General features: G+C 42.3%; 1 non-coding gene across 1 annotated transcript; it reads left to right on the plus strand.

Annotated features, from left to right (window-relative positions):
• The first annotated feature begins 1,510 nt into the window (after positions 1-1,510).
• On the plus strand, positions 1,511-1,581 carry Trnat-agu (transfer RNA threonine (anticodon AGU)). The gene has a single exon. It is a non-coding gene; the product is annotated as a tRNA-Thr (tRNA).
• Positions 1,582-19,701: the final 18,120 nt, after the last annotated feature.

A 19,701-nucleotide genomic window follows, 5' to 3' on the forward strand; every position in this document is an offset into this window, starting at 1 on the left:
GACATGAGTAGGAGCTTCAAAATAAAAGTAGGTGATAGTGGTGTAGGGGCAATATCATTTAACGCCAGACTGTTACAGGTATCTTATTCATACTGTAAATGAAACACAACTGTCAGTATTTCACGAAATGATATAAATTGTATGAGATAATTATTTATCCATTATATGTGTGCGTCGCAGACTAACTAAGTACTCCTAAACAGTGAAAGGCTACACATTGTACAGTAATTCATCCTATACTTGAAACTCAATACTCATCCTTAACACATAACATAACTTCTCTTTTGACAGACATAGAAATAAAACTGCAAGAAATGGCCTCCATAGACGTAAATGTAAATTTTCAAAATGGCTACAGTATATTCACATATCACTGTTACTTGTAGAGCTATGTATCATTGACTGTTAAATAAAAATTTGTGAAAATTGCATTATCATAATGGATGGAAGGGACTGAAATGAACATTATGCTATAGATTATGTAAACCACCATAAATCAGCAGTTATGGCTACATGATTATACATCCTGTTTCACTAATAGCATTCATACACTGTGAAGCCTTCACATATTGCAATCAAGACCTTTAAATATTGTAGTACAAATGAAAGACAACTTTGATATAGTCCTACTGAAGAGAATCTCCCTCCACAGTTTGGTACATAACTGTATTCAAAACAATGTTCAATCAAAATAATAACAGATGTTTCACTTTTTTTACATAGCTTAATAATTCTATGCCTAATATAGTTTATTAGTATTAGCAAAAAAATTTCCCACAACCCAGGTGGTGTGCTAAATTTTATTTTCTTATAAAAAATATGTGGAACTGTTGATGCAAATAATTGTTGTTCTTTAAACAGTGGAGTATCCATGATGGAATGTAATAATATTCTGAAAAAGATAGTAAGTACTCACCTTACAGTGGAGATGCTTAGCCGCAGATAGGCACGGCAAAAAGACTGTCAGAATGTGAGCGTTCGGCCGATTAGGCCTTCAATGGAATCAGACAACATGCACACACAAACTCATGCACCACATTAAGATGACCCATGAAGCTTCAAACAGGCACAACAGAAAGTCTGTTACATGTTACAGTTGTTGGCCAAAGCGTTCTTCAGCAAGGTAATCACATACAACCACACTCACACAAGCAAGCACTCCACATACACACATGGCCACTACCACCAGGAGCTCAGACCAGATTCACATCTATGGTGTACATATACATACTGAAGTGACAAATGAATATTTGTACTGAGGTCGGGATTCGAACCTGGGTCTCCCCCTCACTATGCAGATGTACTTACCGCTATGCCACACTGGTACAGTGCCTTTGCACAGCTGCTCACCCAACGCTGGTGTGCCTTCCTCCTCAGTCTCAGTTCTGTATCATGCCTCAGCCCATTTAGTATTCCCCCTAAAATAGGAACACCAAGGTGATTGAGGAGTGAATTAGGACTGAGGAGGGAGGCTTGCAGGTTTGCCCAAGCAATTGGGTAAACTCACTGTGCCAAGGTGGTGAAGTGGTAGTATGTCTGCCTAGTGAGCAGGTGACCTGGGTTTGAATCCCAGCCTTGGTACAAGTGAATTACAATATTTGTAAAGTAGGAAAGAAAATTATAGTTAGGTGACTGATTTTTCAAATGAACCAGTATGTGCAGTGTGGCTCTTAATTGTCATTTTATTCTGTCCAGCCTGCTTAGCCTGAAGCAGCAAATTTCTGGCGGGATGTGTTGAGGGGGGGGGGTGGAAGGAAAGAGAAGGAGAGATAAGAAATGCAAAAGCATAGTATCCTATAAAAACAAATTCAATGAGTCACAACTGAAATCACTCACATATATAAGGGAATGCTGATTGTTTACAGAGAAGGACGGCATTAATTGTGCCAGGTATTTTTGACTTACATGAGAGAATCACAAAAAAGTTCTTAAAATTAAACTTAAAACAGTTTTGGTCAGAATAGAACATTTATTAAAAGACTGCAACTGATTTCAGTTAAAAGTGACTGAAAGAAAGACAGTCTGACGACCATATACACTGATATGTAAGTACAAGTCAGATATAGAAGGATATATACCGTGTACCTATTTTATTGTATCTGAAGGTGATTGCTATTTGACTGAAACTGGTTGAAATTTGTTAGAAAATGTTTGGTTATGATCAAAACTGTTTAAACGTGCTCCATGAAGATCACTGTTCTATGCTCCATTAAAATGTTTTCTAAAATTACATAATGGAAATGTTGTAAAACCTGACCTGACAGATGCCTGAAGATAGACATCAACTATCCTATAAAAGCCTACTTATCATGTTTCAGGCAAAAGTATTACGTGAAAAATGTAGAGAGATAGTTCAGGGCCTGTTTATTGTTCCTGTGGGGCTCTATAGCCAGAATGAGACTTATTACAGAGCAGACAGACACATATGTGAAAGGAATGGTAGGAGATCCTAATACAGGGCATACTGGGAGTACCCTCTGGTATGTACTTCACAGTATTTTGGGGAGTGAGGTTATAGATTTAGCAATAGATCTCATTATTTAATAAAAAAGTTGTGCACATTTAGTCTCATGCTTTCAGCTGCATTGTGTTTCAAAAAGATATTCCTGAGCCCATACCGTGAGAAGCTAACTACGCTGAGGTGACAAAAGTCATAGGATACCTCCTAATATTGTGTTGGACCTCCTTCTGCCCTGCATAGTGCAGCAACTCAACATGACATAGAACTCAACAACTCATAGGAAGTCCCCTGCAGAAATATTGAGCCATACTGCCTCTATAGCCATCCATAATTTTGACAATGTAGCCTGTGCAGGACTTTATGTGTAGTCTGACCTCTCAATGATGTCCCATAAATCTTTGATGGGATTAATGTTGAGGCATTGGAGTGGCCAAACCATTTGCTCAAATTGTCCAGAATGTTCTTCAAACCATTTGTGAACAATTGTTGCATTGTTACCCACAAAAATTCGACCACAAATGGCAAAATAGACCTCCAAGTAGCCAAACATAACCATTTCCAGTGAATGATCAGTTAAGTTGTACCAGAGGACCCAATCCATTCCATGTAAACACAGCCCACAGAATTATTGAGTCACCTCCAGCTTGCACAGTGCCTTATTGAGAACTTGGATCCATGGTTTCTGTGGGATCTATGCCACACTCAAACACTACCCTCAGCTCTTACCAACTGAAACTGGGACTCATGTGATCAGATCGTAGTTCTCCAATAATCTGATGTGGTCACGAGCCAAGGAGAGGCACTGCAGGTGATGTCTTGCAGTTAGCAAAGGCACTCGCGTTGGTCGTCTGTCACCTTAACCCATGAATGCCAAATTCTGCTGCACTGTCCTAACAGATAAGTTTGTTGTACAACCCACAAACATTTCTGCAGTTATTTCACACATTGTTACCTGTCTGCTACCACTGACAACTATAAGCAAACAATGCTGTTCTCGATCATTAGGTAAAGGCCTTGTCACCTTAAAGATGGGCTTGTAGTTGCTGAATTTTGTATGGTTTCATGTGTAAACATCAACGCAACACATGACAGATGGACATTGGGGGCACGTCGAGCTGTTGAGGTACAAGGCGAACTGATTTCTATGAACTCCTTGTGAAACTATCACGGATGTGTTCATATCTGTCTCAGACACTTGGTGATGTCCAGTGATTTACCATTACACAAACAGTTTCTTCCTTGGAATTGTTCATGCCATCATCTAATGCTCTGTACTGTAGGAGGATCCCCACCATACCTAATATGAAAGTCCCGCTGAACCGTTATTATTGACCAGCACTGCACAAATCATAGAACAGAAAACCCTTTCTGTTGTCCTGACACCATTTTTACAAGAAATGGGGTGGGGGGGGGGGGGGGAGGGGTGCACCCTGTTGCTATCTATCAAGAGCTATGAAAGACTCGAGAATTTGCCCCTTTCACTGGTATGTTGTTCATGTTTACATCTCAAATAACATAACAGTCATGTTTTTTTTTAATCGGATTATTCTTTTTGACTCACCCTTTATAATTTAAAACATAGGAAGGCCAAAGTTTGCTTGCAGATCTGAAAAGGAAGCTTGCGTTACTTTGGTTTCTGAAGAAGATACATGTCTTTCACACGACGGAAACAAAGCAATGTGAATCATAGTATGATATGCATATTAAACTACATTTAACATCGACAGGGTACTGATAGTCAAGTGTTTTATGTCAGAGGATCGTGCTTTAATTATTGAAACTAGTCATATGTTAATAAAAATGCTTTGTATTTGAGGTAGTACCTTTTTAATTAATATCAATATTGCTGTCACTACATGCCAGTGATGATACAATTTCAAAATCTTACAACTTTGACGGTGTGGTATTTTATTTAATATGGAACTATAGCCTGCACCCACCATTAACATTATTTCACTTAGCACCTTGACTTTGAACAAAACTCTGGAGACTATAGCTATACAGGCATGTAAATAATTCAAATGCTGCTTCTTTCATTTGTTCCAATATGTTCTCTCTCTCTCTCTCTCTCTCTCTCTCTCTCTCTCTATCCCTCTCTCTCTCTCTCTCTCTCTCTCTCTCTCTCTCTCTCTCTCTCTCTCTGTCTGTCTCTCTCACACACACACTCAGAGGAGCACCTTTCCATTTCTGTCTTGCCTTCCTTACTTTCCTGCAGTTCGCTGGCTCTACTTGTGTGCTAATGAACCATGTCTGGTTTGGTGTTGGCACCAGGTAAAGTCAGTTTGTGAATGGGCCTGTTCATCCTGCTGGAATGTTCTCTGCTTCTGGTCAAATTCCCATCCCATCTCTATAGGCTAGCAACAAAAGAGAAGTCTGTGTTAAATGCAGCTTGTCATTCCCTAGGCTTATTTGTCATTTTCAAGGTGCTTGGTTGTCATTCTAATTTATTCTCTGAAAGTTTCCTGAGAAATTTAGAAATTAGTATATGTAAAAATATAAATGTTTTTACCAAACCATTTTTTGTTCGGGTGTTATGATATTGTCTCACTTGGATCTGCAGCAACTAGACAATAGGAGAACGTTTGCCAAAGGTTTGCTACACAAACTGAAAATCCATTGTTTGTATAGCCCAACTTGATTACAGAGAAGGAAAATTTCTAAAGATATAAAGCAGCTAATTCTCAAAATTCATTATTGTGGATAGATTAAAATATGCATGGTACAGTGACACTAGGTACCAACAGTAGTTTAAATTTAATGTGTGGATTGGAAATTTTCCAAATTTCTAACTGGCGCGTATTACAGGTACTGTGTACAGTATTGCAGAAACTTCAAGAAAGAACTAAAGGCCACAACATAAGGCATACACATGACATAGTTGCTATAACAATACACATGTATTTTATTTTATGACACCAACCAAAGGCATAGATATATTACATGGCAGAGAGAGTAATATAAACCTTTCACTTGAACATGTAGTGCATGTGAACATCAATATGCTTTGACCTCTTGTGAAATTCAGAGTTTTTGGTCGGTTTAATAGCTCTTGCATTATCAGCAAGAAGAACTGGAACACCCTCCAGTCGTGAAATTTCTTCATAGAGCTTAGATACCCATATTCCTCCTCTTCCCCTTTCATTGGTAGCCACATACTCCGGCTATGTTGTTGATAGTGATATGCAACCACTCCACTAACTGAGCGTCGGGTTGCTGTATCACTGGCATAATCAGCATCAGTATATTTCTCTAGCCTTCTGTTTGCATGTCTAGCATCATATTTTACACCCAACAACACTGAACTTTTTATATACTTTAGGATTCTTTCTACCACAGACCAGTGATTTTCTCAAGGAGTCTCTAAAAATTTTGACACATAGCTCACTGCAAATGGTATATCAGGCCTTGTACCAACAGATAAATACATAACACAGCCAACTGTTCCTTGATATGGAGCATTAGTTGGTTTATCACTGGTTAACTCATTTGGCTGCAGATACTGCTAAATTGGAGTTGTCACAGGATTTCCCTCTGTCATGTTAAACTGTCGAAGAATATCTTTAGCATAACTTTCTTGATTAATCTCTATTGATCCATTATCATGACATACAACATTAATATTTTTTAAATACCCTACTGGCTCAACACTAATTTTAAACTCATGTTGAATTTCTCTTAGGAAAACTTCCATATCCTTCTTCTTACTTGCAGATATTAATCCATCATCAAGATACAGAACTACCATCAACTTGTCATTGCAGTTTTCTCAATAGAACAAACACAGGTCTGCCTTACTTTCCACAAGCCCAAGATTTATTAGGACATCCTTGAACTGTTGGTTCCTGCACCTTGTAGATTGTTCTAGTCCATATAAACTTTTATGAAGTTTGGATACCCGATTTGGTCCATCACTAAATCCCTCAGGCTGCTCCATATATATTTCTTCTTTCAAGAAGTCATTCAAAAAAGCAGATTTTGCATTGAATTGTGCCAACTGAAGATGCTCACTACCAGAAACACTTAAAATTGCTCTAATTCTATTGTATCTAGCAACAGGACTGAATGTTTCATTATAGTCAATTTTACCATCAGCCTTATGCTTAATGCTATAAACTGAATGGTTTGTAATGGGATTATGATCTGGTGGCAGAGGTTCCAAAGTCCACGTAGCATTTTCTTTCAATGAAGTCATTTCTTCCTCCATAGCTTTTCTCCAGTGCTCATCGTCATCAGAATTAATAGCCTCTGTATAATTCCTTCTCTCATTTATTTCGGCCAGCATAATATCAATAAGGTGATGCGGTTTCTTCAGTTGTTGCTTATTTCTCAATTCTCTTTCACTAGAACTTTCTTTTGTAGATTTCTTAAACATGCTTGTGTCTTCATGATTCTTCAATCCTTCATTGCCTGCTTGACTTGGGAGTAACACCATTGTCCTGCCAGTTTTCTCAGGTTCAGAAACAACATCCTTACTCCAAAAGTGGTTCAAATGGCTCTGACCACTATGGGACTTAACATCTGAGGTCATCAGTCCCCTAGAACTTAGAACTACCTAAACCTAACTAACCTAAGGACATCACACACATCCATGCCCAAGGCAGGATTCGAACCTGGGGCTGTAGCGGTCATGTGGTTCCAGACTGAAACGACTAGGACCACGTGGCCACACCGGCCGGCATCCTTACACCAAATAATCCATTTTTCTGATTGAATCTGCACTCAAAAGCCATCAATGCCATCAGAATAAACAACAAAGTTTCCTGGTTTTCCCTTTGGATCCCATTTCTTTAGCTTTTCCTTCGGAATATGAACAAAACACTTCATTCCACAAATATGAAGTTTATTTAGCTGTATCGTCTTTCCATTGAATACATCATAAGGTGTTTTGCCATCCACATGACTTGTACGAGTCTTGTTTAACACATAAACAGTTGTTTTTACTGCTGCTGTCCACAAAAACTAAGGCAGGCCCTGAACTTGAAACACGGTTCGAGGAAGTTCCACAACTGTTCTGTTACTGTGCTCAGCACCTCCATTCTGCTCTAGAGTATAAGTATTTGTGATGATGGGTTGTATGCCATTTAATTTCATCAAATCTTTAACCTCAGTATTATCAAATTCTCGTCCACCATCACATTGAAATGCTTTTGGGAGTTGACCACAAATATTCTTCACATTACTCACCATTTCTGCAATCTTCTCTGCAGTCTCAGACTTCTGCTTGAGGAAATATATCACGTGTAATCTTGAAAAGTCACAAGTGAAGCAAAGAAAATATTCTGCTCCTACCAGCAATTTACACTCCATAGGTCCACACAGATCAGCATGAATCACTTCTCCAGGTTGTGTGACACGCTGCTGTCCTAACTGAAAATTGCTGCAAATGTTTTAGTGTTTGTTGATTTTCAGATCTTGCCCTCCACGACTGACACAGACTTTCATAACTGTCAGGCAGTGTGTCTAGTAGTCGAACCATTAACGATGATTCATCAAGTTTCACATTGAAAGTTTTCAAAACGAGTGACATGTGTCACCACGTCACCACCTGAACTCATGTAAAAATTGAGGAATTCTGACTGAACAGAATATGCAGCTTGCTTTGTCTTCTGTTCAAACATGGCATGTAGCTTGTCCCATGCACTCTCACATGCAATCAACAACGCCATGAGATTTTCTTCCACAGTTCTAACAATAATCTGATTCACTGCACGAGCAGCTTTGTCCCATGTTTTTAGCACAGCATTAAACACATCTATTTGTGCCAATGTTGCATACACTGGCAAAGCCAATACACACATCGTATGACCCGTCTGACGCATGTAACAAATTTCGTACTGAGAACTTCCAAATAATCCAATTTTCAGCCGCACATAGCTTCTCTATACCATGAAAATCCATTGCAGTCCTGTAAGACAGTCTACATCTACATCTACATCTACATCCATACTCCGCAAGCCACCTGACGGTGTGTGGCGGAGGGTACCTTGAGTACCTCTATCGGTTCTCCCTTCTATTCCAGTCTAGTATTGTTCGTGGAAAGAAGGATTGTCAGTATGCATCTGTGTGGGCTCTAATCTCTCTGATTTTATCCTCATGGTCTCTTCATGAGATATACGTAGGAGGGAGCAATATACTGCTTGACTCTTCGGTGAAGGTATGTTCTCGAAACTTTGACAAAAGCCCGTACCGAGCTACTGAGCGTCTCTCCTGCAGAGTCTTCCACTGGAGTTTATCTATCATCTCAGTAACGCTTTCGCGATTACTAAATGATCCTGTAATGAAGCGCGCTGCTCTCCGTTGGATCTTCTCTATATCTTCTATCAACCCTATCTGGTATGGATCCCACACTGCTGAGCAGTATTCAAGCAGTGGGCGAACAAGCGTACTGTAACCTACTTCCTTTGTTTTCAGATTGCATTTCCTTAGGATTCTTCCAATGAATCTCAGTCTGGCATCTGCTTTACCGACGATCAACATTATATGATCATTCCATTTTAAATCACTCCTAATGCATACTCCCAGATAATTTATGGTATTAACTGCTTCCAGTTGCTGACCTGCTATTTTGTAGCTAAATGATAAAGGATCTATCTTTCTGTGTATTCGCAGTACATTACACTTGTCTACATTGAGATTCAATTGCCATTCCCTGCACCATGCGTCAGTTCGCTGCAGATCCTCCTGCATTTCAGTACAATTTTCCATTGTTACAACCTCTTGATACACCACAGCATCATCTGCAAAAAGCCTCAGTGAACTTCCGATGTCATCCACAAGACTTTTATCCATTGTGGATGTGGAACACTGCGACTGTGGTGTGAAAAGGTTTTCAGAAATTACTGCAACCAGTCGCCTTTTATGTAGATGTATTTTATTTAACCATGACCGGTTTCGAGCTGCCTAGCAACTCATCATCAGATGGTATATACATTTAGTGCTTTTTTGTACCCACACAATGGGTACAAAAAAGCACTAAATGTATATACCATCTGATGATGAGTTGCTAGGCAGCTCGAAACCGGTCATGGTTAAATAAAATACATCTACATAAAAGGCGACTGGTTGCAGTAATTTCTGAAAACCTTGTCATCCACAAGGTCATTTATGTATATTGTGAATAGCAACGGTCCTATGACACTCCCCTGCGGCACACCTGAAATCACTCTTACTTCGGAAGACTTCTCTCCATTGAGAATGACATGCTGCGTCCTGTTATCTAGGATCTCCTCAATCCAATCACACAATTGGTCTGATAGTCCATATGCTCTTACTTTGTTCATTGAACGACTGTGGGGAACTGTATCGAACGCCTTGCGGAAGTCAAGAAACACGGCATCTACCTGTGAACCAGTGTCTATGGCCCTCTGAGCCTCGTGGACGAATAGCGCGAGCTGGGTTTCACATGACCGTCTTTTTCAGAACCCATGCTGATTCCTACAGAGTAGATTTCTAGTCTCCATAAAAGTCATTATACTCGAACACAATACGTGTTCCAAAATTCTACAACTGATCGACGTTAGAGATATAGGTCTATAGTTGTGCACATCTGCTCGACGTCCCTTCTTGAAAACGGGGATGACCTGTGCCCTTTTCCACAGATTTACAACCACAAAAATTCCACAAGAGAACCATGCAGCAATTATTCACGTATATAAAATACGAGCCATGCGTAGCACACAACACACGCTAACACGTTTTTCACATCACGAAATGTAAAATCATAATACCTAATTCGTTTCTCTAATTGTGTACTGGGCTCATAACTTATTGCAGAAATTTCAGGAAAGGACTAAAGGACTCTACATAAAGCGTACACACGACATAGTTGCTATAAAATGACACATGTACTGTATTTTGTGACACCTACCAAAGACATATATATATAGTACACAGCTGAGAGATTAATATAAGCAAATCACTTCAACAAAAGAAAGTTCTAGTGAAAGAGAATTGAGAAATAGGCAACAACTGAAGAAGCCAGAGCACCTAACTGAAATTATGCTGGCTGAAGTAAATGAGCCAAAAAATTATACAGAGTTTATTAATTCTGTAGACCATGAACACTGGAGAAGAGCAATGAAGTCATTTCTTCCTCCACTGCTCTTCTCCAGCGTTCATGGTTTACAGAATTAATAGCCTGTGTATAATTCTTTGACTCATTTATTTCAGGCAGCATAACTTCAATAAGGTGCTCTGGTTTATCAGTTGTTGCCTATTTCTCAATTCTTGTGTTTTTAAAAATAAAATATAGAACAAGTGCTTTGTGTATGAGAAAGCTGCAATATTGTCTCATGTTTCAGGTACACAGGAAGCTATCTTCACTTACTGGTCGATTAGTAGGGGTCAATCAGTTCACCGGCAAACTGATTCCCCTCGATGTCATTTCTTTGTAATGTGTGTTGAAAGGTGGTTTAATGTTATGTAAAGAAAATGTATTAAGTAATTTATGAGGTTGTCGTAAGGACAATGTCATTTCATTGAATGATGATTATTATATCACTGTGTGGAGTATCAGTAGTTTGCTATAATCAGAACATTCAACATTTCAAATTGTAACTCTTAAATATAATTATGTGATATATAGTTGTTCATCCAATGCTTATGAAATTTTTCTATGGCTTCTTTGTCAGGAAGCTGATTGAGGTTTACATTGCAATCAGAATAACATTCCTTCAGCTAATCATATCTTCATCACTTGTTGTTACTCCTCATTGCCTTGTAAAATTTAAAAGAGAACTGTGTATAATATACATTTTCTTCACAGGGTGTCATAAGAAATGGTAAAAGAAAGTTGAGTTCCTGATACTGTTAAGATAGCTAATTCTTTTCTATGGGAGGATATCACAATATATTACAAACAGACCCCCACCCACCCTCTTACATACAGACACACACACACACACACACACACACACGTACACACACACACAGATACATACATACATACATACATACATACATAATCTGTAATGTATAAGAAATGCTACACAGAATTTACCAACATTAGTGAACCCTTGTAAAGATACAAGGAACAACTGCTAATTCTGTGTCTGTGTATAATTATACATATGAGTGCCAGAAGAGAATTATAATGATACTGTGTACCATATCCTACATTCGTACTGTACCTTGCAGAGTGCTGAGTAGAAAACCATGTTACCATGAACTGTGAAGACTGGTCTTAGATTTGTACTGAATATGAGTTAGGTATTGTGTTATACTCAATGAATAATATGTCAGTTGTTTTCAAATGATCATTTTTCAGAGATGATTGCAGCTTTGATTACTAGAAATTCTGATGCTGTGAGACTTTCGTCATCATCCTTTGCTGTGCATAGCTGAGGGCACCACAAGGTCCACTTTAGTTTATAGTCTTTCAGACATTAGTAATCCTGCAAAAAAATAATACAGAGTGATTTTGATCATTTTTCTTAGTAATTGTAAATCTGATCATTATGCAAGTAATTAGTTACATTACATCAATTTGTTTGTGTCACTATGCACTTTCCCAGTCTAAGAGAAGCAACAGTTTGTATGTGAACTATAATGTTTTGTATATATCTGTGGAGTAAAAGGAACTGTTTACAGTTCCATACTACTCAATTAGTCACAGCATTATCATCAGTAATGTAACCAGCTCTGTTGTACATCTCACTGCAGAATTGGTACAATTCACTATCTGCATGGCACTGTGATTCACTGTTATGTGTGCACTGAATGAGATGAAAAGAACTCATTCTGCATTTAGTGAAGATAATTGTTGTTATGGCATAAATCCAGTGCCAGAATGCCTGTCTGTAATGACGGAGAAGAGAAGGCTCTGAGAAGAGGTCATCCAATCGCAAGCTGACCAACCTCCATCCAGGACGACAATGCGACCGCAGACAGGCATGCAATCAGCAATACTACTCTCCCTGCCAGTTTTCTGACTTTCCAGACTGTTGTAACTGACAACTCGAAAGTTTTTACAACACAACTTTTGTTTACGTGAGTCTACATGGAAATGACTGGATAACAATGAAATGTGACATTCACAAAGCCAGTAAGAATTTCCTACTAGAGGCAACAAAAGATAACTTCGAAGTTTCCCACAAGAGTCTGCGGTAACAAACATACAGTTAATTCCAAGTCCTATTCCGATGGCAAAGACATAGTCTTCCGTGGAGACATGCTTGATGCTGGTGTTCAGCACGAACTGTTGTCCGGTGCTGGTTCTAGCCTTTAAATGGTATTGACCAGCCAATCAGATGTTGGTGTAGTAATACTTGCTGCAGGTCATCTCGAACTCCCTCTGCAGGATGTAGTTTGTGGAATGTCTGTTTCCAAAACAGCCACTTTTTACCATTGCTTACGCCTTGGGCATAGACAACTTCAGTCCTGTGTGGTGTTAGGTATGTTGCCGAGCCGCATGGGCTACCATGGCGACAGCGTACGTCCCTCCCCCATTCGAAGATCTGGAGCGGCACGGTCGACTGTGGGGGAGAGAGCACCAATATAGCCTGGTGCCATAGGCTGATTGGCAGCTAAGTCATCCTGAAGAAGGCGGTGAAAACCGGCCGCTGCTGAGTAGAGCGCCGCCTTCCACATGATGTGAAGGGAACGTCGAAACGGTGGCGGTTGCAAGGCGCCAGTGGGCTGGCCAAGTGGCATGGGAACGTCCGTGTTGTCCAACCAGGATGGCGGCAAAGAGGGGCCGAGAAGTGGATCCCGGGGATGGTCCCGAGATTGCCCCAGGTCCAGAGGAGGCAGAGGCAGTGTGGGGCTAGCAGCTGGCTGTTGGCCATTTCCTCAAAGATCCCCCACTAACTGAGGAGAGGGCAGCAACATAGGCCTCACGGAAGGGGCCGGCAATGGGAGAGAGAGAGAAGCCGGCAACTGGGGCTGCGGCTGGTCAAGGAAACGAGGACGGAATTGGTAGCGGTGACACAAAACCACCCTGTCGTCCCGACAGACATCGAATAGTTGTCAATTATGGGGCCAGAGAATGACCCCTGGCAGCCAGCGGGGCTGGGACCCTAAACCACGCGCCCACACCTTGGAGCCGGATGAATATCTGGAAGTGTCGGGTCGGGTGCGACGTAGGAGGAGGGTCCGTATTTGGTGGCTATGAAGCAGTTTGGCTGGACTCTTGTCACTCACTGACGTGGTCATGTAGGAAGTGAGAAATAATGTAAGAGCATCTTCTGGAGAACGGTCCTCCATGTACTTCTGCATCTGAGTTTTAAAGGTGCAAAAAATGGGCTCTGCCCTGCCATTGAGAATCTGGGACCGCAGGGGTGTTAGTATGAGGACTCGTGGATTGGTGTCATGTTCCACATGGAGGAGCACCCCGTCGATGGCTACCAGTTGATGGCGGATGGAGAAAAAGAATCGGAGGTCAGTCTGCGCGTGAGGTGGAGAAAGCACTGGGCAGCTGCAAAGAATATAGTGGTGCACCATTTGCAGGAGCGAATCTGCGTCCGGCGCGGCAGCCACCTGCGCAGCTGTGACAAGGAATGCCGCTAACACCACCTGTATGTCTTCATCGACCTGAAAAATTTGGATGTCCAATTAATCGAATGCCGAATCCTGTGTGGAGGGGAGCCGAGACAAGGCATAGATGATGGCATGCTGGGCAGTGGGTGGATATGGATGGTGTACCTAAAACGTGAAAGGAATAGGGCCCATCGCTGCATGCAGTGGGAACTCTTCGTGGGTAACTGGGCTGCTGGTGAAAATAAGGCCACGAGGGGCTTATGGTCAGTGATTAAATGAAAAGACGTACCATAAAGTTACAGGAGGAATTTCGTACAGGCAAACAAGATGGCGAAGGCCCCTCCTCAGTCTGGGAATATTTGCTTTGGAACTCGGTAAGGAATTCAGGTATGTATGCCACCGGGCATTGCGATACATCCAGTAGATGGTGCGAAAAGACAGACCCAATACCTTAGTCTGCGGTATCCATAGCTAAGAGAAGAGGAAGAGAGGGTGTATACAGCATGACACACTCCGCCAAGTGCAATCCCTGCTTTAAGGTTCGGAAAACTGATACAAGCCGGGGACCAATGAAAGGGCACGGTCTTTTAGCATAGGCGATAGAGGGGCGCCCCAATGTGAGCAGTGGAGGGAATGAACTTTCGATAGTACACAATTTTACCCAGGATAGACCGCAATTGGTGGACATCGCTAGCACAAGGAAGGGCCTCTATAGTGGCAATGTGGGAGGAGGTAGGAGATATGCCACTTCAGGAAATGATGTGAGCCAGGTAGGAGATAGCAGGTTGAAAAAAGGAGTGTTTAACAAAGTTGCATTTTAGGCCTGCAGTCCACAAGCGCAGGAACAATTGTCGCAGATGACTGTGATATTCATTCGCAGTACAGCTGGTGAAGATGATGTCACTGAGGTAGTTGATGCATCTCGGCGCATCCTGCAAGAGCTGTTCCAAGTAAAGCTGAAAGATGGCCGGAGCACTAGTGATGCCATACATGAGGCAGCTCAACCAGAACAGCCCAAAGGGTGTGTTGACGATGGCCAAGTGTGTAGAAGACTCATCAAAAGGTATTTGGAGGTAGGCCTTGGCAAGATTGATCTTCAAAAAAAATTGCAACCTAGCGAGCTTGGAGAACAGGTCCCTGGGACGGGGAAGCGGATAATCTTCAACATGTAGCTGAGGGTTTAGCATAGCCTTGAAGTCACCACAAACCCAAAGACAGCCATTTGGTCTCTTGAGGACGACCAAGGGTGTGGCCCAGGAACTGTAACGGACCAGAGTGACGACTCCCTCCTTGGTGAGACAGTACAGTACCTGTTTAAGAGGATACTGGAGGGCAAGGGAAACATGCTGAGTCCGGAAGTACTTCGGGTGGGTCGACGGTTTCAGCTGGAGCGACACCTGAAAATCTTGAGCACAGCCGACTCCTGGCAAGAAGAGGTCCTGGGATTTCATGCACTAGGAATCGACTGCCAGGAACGGAACCTTGGAAGACACCAGATGAACACTGTCGTCGATGATGAAGCCAAAGGCACGAAAGGCATTCAACCCAAAGAGGTCCACTGTGGCTGCATTGTTGACCACAAGGAAGGTAACTTCCCGGTGAACCGATTTATACAGGACGGAAGCCGTGAACTGACCCAGGAGAGCGATCACTTGCTTATTATAAGTAAGGAGGCGCCGAGGTGTGGGCACCAGAGTGGGGTGCCCAGTCTTCGCATAAGAGGAATAGTTGATCAGTGAGACCACTACTCCGGTACCCACCTGCATCTGCAGTGGCCGACCGTTGACCTGAACGTTGATCATCAGCATGGAAGATCCCGAAGACTGCACCTGGTTGACGTCCATGGGTAGCGGTCCCCAGCAGTCATTGGCCGGAGGAGGAGGAGGATGCTGCCGAGAGTGGCAGACCGTACCGACATGTCTGTTATGGGTACACATTGTACAATATGCTCACCTGTCAGGGCAGTCTTCCCGTGCATGGTCCTGAAAGTATCCTGGGCAGGACGGAAGCTGGAGGTGCCTTTGGTGCTGGGGCCTCTGTGCGTGGGGGCCTCTGTGTACCAACGGTCCGCACCAGACCCAGGGAGCCAGCCGAGGGTGTGAAGTCCTGGACGGGTGGCTGCCCTGCCAATGGTGTGCTGAACCTGGAGGCCGGCGCCAGTCATCACAACGGACGGCAGCAACGTCTTCGACCTCCTCCAGGGGTGCAACGGACTACGAGACATTGTGGTCTCAGAGGGACGCCACCTCCGCTCGGGATTCCAAACACTTTTCGGCTGCCGTAGAGACTTCGTACTTGAATGCCAAGTCAATGATCTGGTCCAGAGTAAGATCGTCGAGTCTGAGGGCGTCGTGTTGGAAAGTCTCGTCAGAGGCGGCCTGTATGTGGTGGTCCGGACCATCTCGTCTGCGTAGGACTCTTTGGAGACCCGTGTGGTGAATTGACAATTGCAGCTGAGACCTTGTAGTTCCGCTGCCCACCGGCGATAAGATTGACCTGCCTTCTCGCGACACTGGTAGAATTCGACCTGGGCAGACAACATGTCGAATCCTCACCGGTAGTAAGCCGCAAGAACCTCACAAATCTGTGAGAAAGTCAAAGAATCCTGTGGTCGATGTTGTAGTTTCGTCAAGAGGACATACACTTTTGACTTGTCCCAGGACAAAAAGTAGGAACGACGAGCAGCCTCTTGGAGAAACTGGTGAATGTGGAAATGCTGCAGGAGCCGCTTCTCGTATGTTTCCCAGTCTTCAGTATCCTCGTTGAAAGTGGGAAACGGATGGGGATGCGGAACCGGTTGGTTTTTCCAGAGATCCTTAAAGCAACGTTCCTGTGTATCCTGCGATTTCTGGCAAAACTGTTGAAAACCTTGTAGTAAATCGTGCACACCTTGGATCAGCTGCTGAAGCACTATTTTCGCCATTATGAACACACACAGGCACAAACTCGTCGCCACTTGTGTTGTAACTGACAATTCGAAAGTTCTTACAACACAACTTTTATTTACGTGAGTCCACATGGACATGACTGAATAACAACGAAAAGTCACAATCACAAAGCCAGTAAGAATTTCCCACTAGAAGCAACAAAAGATAACTTCGAAGTTTCCCACAAGAGTCCGCGGTAACAAACTTACAGTTAATTCCAAGTCCTATTTCGATGTGCGAAGACGTAGTCTTTCGTGGAGACGTCCTTGAGGTCGGTATTCGGCTTGAACTGACGTCCGGTGCTGGTTCTAGCCTTTAAATAATGTTGGCCAACCACTCAGATGTTGATGTAGTAATACTTCCTGCAGGCCATCTAGAATTCCCTCTACAGTATGTAGGACGCGGAATGTCTGTTTCCAAAACAGCTGAGGATTACCATTGCTCATGCCTTGGGCATAAACAACCTCGGTCCTGTGTGGTGTTAGATGTGTTGCCAGCCTGCAGAGGATGGATATAAAATTTATTAGAAAGAGGATGGATATAAAATTATTTACTGATGCAAATAAAGTGTGAAAAAGTTTTAACAAAACCGAATTTCACAGGAAGAACAATATTTTGCTGTGTCCTGAGAGGGCGTAAGACCGACATTCACTGCGTGACACCTAGGAACTCACCCCAGTCGGCGATTCCGATTAGACATTCGTTGTGAGCCGCCTACTGTAGCCGCAACCTTCACTGAAAAGTAGATTCACTAGTGTAGGGTGTGGAACTGGGTAGGAATCTGGTCAGTTGGCGGTTACAAGTCAGCTACTCGTAGACAAGTAGTTATTTACCAGGAAGTACTTCCCTGGCACATTCCGTAACTATACAGAAGTTAGTATGTACAGGTATCATAAGTATGAGTCGTTAACATCTCGACTGCTGCACAGAGGCGAAAGGAGTTTTACTAAGTACGAGGGTTGAATGAAAAGTAATGCCTCCACCTTCATTAATAGGGTTTGGATGCGAATAGTTTAGTAATTCAATTGCAGAAATATTCTTAGAATGTGATCTTTAATTACCAATGGTCCACTTGCCACATAATCACCAGCCAATTGGATACATTTCTGCCAACATTGAACAAGTTTTCTGAAGTCGTCACGGAAGAAGTTGACACTCTGTTTCTGGAACCACAGTCGCACAGTTCTCTCGGTGTCTTCATCAGAAGCATCTCCTGTCACAATTGAATGGAGAAAGGAGTCTCCTTCATTCTCGTAATGCAAGAGGAGTTCCTGGCAAATTTCAAGTCTGTGTGCTTTCATTTCAGCCAAGAAAAGCAATAATGTGACCCACACGTTCTTGCAGTTTCACTCTGAGTGATACGACGATCATCCTGAATCAATCTGTCAACATTTTGCTTGAGAAAATCGGTGGTTTCTGTGACACTACGTCCAACTCTTTGTTTGTCATGCAAGTCAGATGTTCCAACCCCACCATCTTTAAACATACTCCCCGAACGACTCACATCACAAAATCACCGTAAGTTGTTGTTGTGGTCTTCAGTCCTGAGGTGGTTTGATGCAGCTCTCCATGCTACTCTATCCTGTTCAAGCTTCTTCATCTGCCAGCACGTACTGCAACCTACAATCTTCTGAATCTGCTTAGTATATTCATCTCTTAGTCTCCCTCCACGACTTTTAACCTCCACGCTGCCCTCCAATGCTAAATTTGCGATCCCTTGATGGTCAGAACACGTCCTACCAACCGGTCCCTTCTTCTTGTCAAGTTGTGCCACAAACTCCTCTTCTCCCCAGTTCTCTTCAATACCTCCTCATTAGTTATGTTATCTACCCATCTAATCTTCAGCATTCTTCTGTAGCCCCACATTTCGAAAGCTTCTATTCTCTTCTTGTCCAAACTATCTATCGTCCATGTTTCACTTCCATACATGGATACACTCCATACAAATACTTTCAGTGAGAAACGACTTCCTGACACTTAAATCTATACTCGATGTTAACAAATTTCACTTCTTCAGAAACGCTTTCCTTGCCATTGCCAGTCTACATTTTATATCCTCTCTACTTCGACCATCATCAGTTATTTTGCTCCCCAAATAGCAAATCTCCTTTACTACTTTAAGTGTCTCATTCCTAAACTAATTCCCTCAGCATCACCCGATTTAATTCGACTACATTCCATTACCCTCGTTTTGCTTTTGTTGATGTTCATCTTATATCCTCCTTTCAAGACACTGTCCATTCCGTTCAGCTGCTCTTCCAAGTCCTTTGCTGTCTCTGACAGAATTACAATGTCATCGGCGAACCTCAAATGGTTTTATTTCTTCTCCATTGATTTCAATACCTACTCCGAATTTTTCTTTTGTTTCCTTTACTGCTTGCTCAATATACAGATTGAATAACATCGGGGAGAGGCTACAACCCTGTCTCACCCCCTTCCCAACCACTGCTTCCCTTTCATGTCCCTCCACTCTTATTACTGCTATCTGGTTTCTGTACAAATTGTAAATAGCCTTTCGCTCCCTGTATTTTAACCCTGCCACCGTTAGAATTTGAAAAAGAGTATTCCAGTCAACATTGTCAAAAGCTTTCTCTAAGTCTACTAATGCTAGGAACGTAGGTTTGCTTTCCTTAGTCTTTCTTCTAAGATAAGTCGTAAGGTCAGTATTGCCTCACGTGCTCCAATATTTCTACGGAATCCAAACTGATCTTCCCCGAGGTCGGCTTCTACTAGTTTTTCCATTCGTCTGCAAAGAATTCGTGTTAGTACTTTGCAGCTGTGACTTATTAAACTGATAGTTCGAAAATTTTCACATCTGTCAACACCTGCTTTCTTTGG

Source organism: Schistocerca serialis, chromosome 3 (assembly GCF_023864345.2).
Source record: "Schistocerca serialis cubense isolate TAMUIC-IGC-003099 chromosome 3, iqSchSeri2.2, whole genome shotgun sequence".
Taxonomy (NCBI): Eukaryota; Metazoa; Arthropoda; class Insecta; order Orthoptera; family Acrididae; genus Schistocerca; species Schistocerca serialis.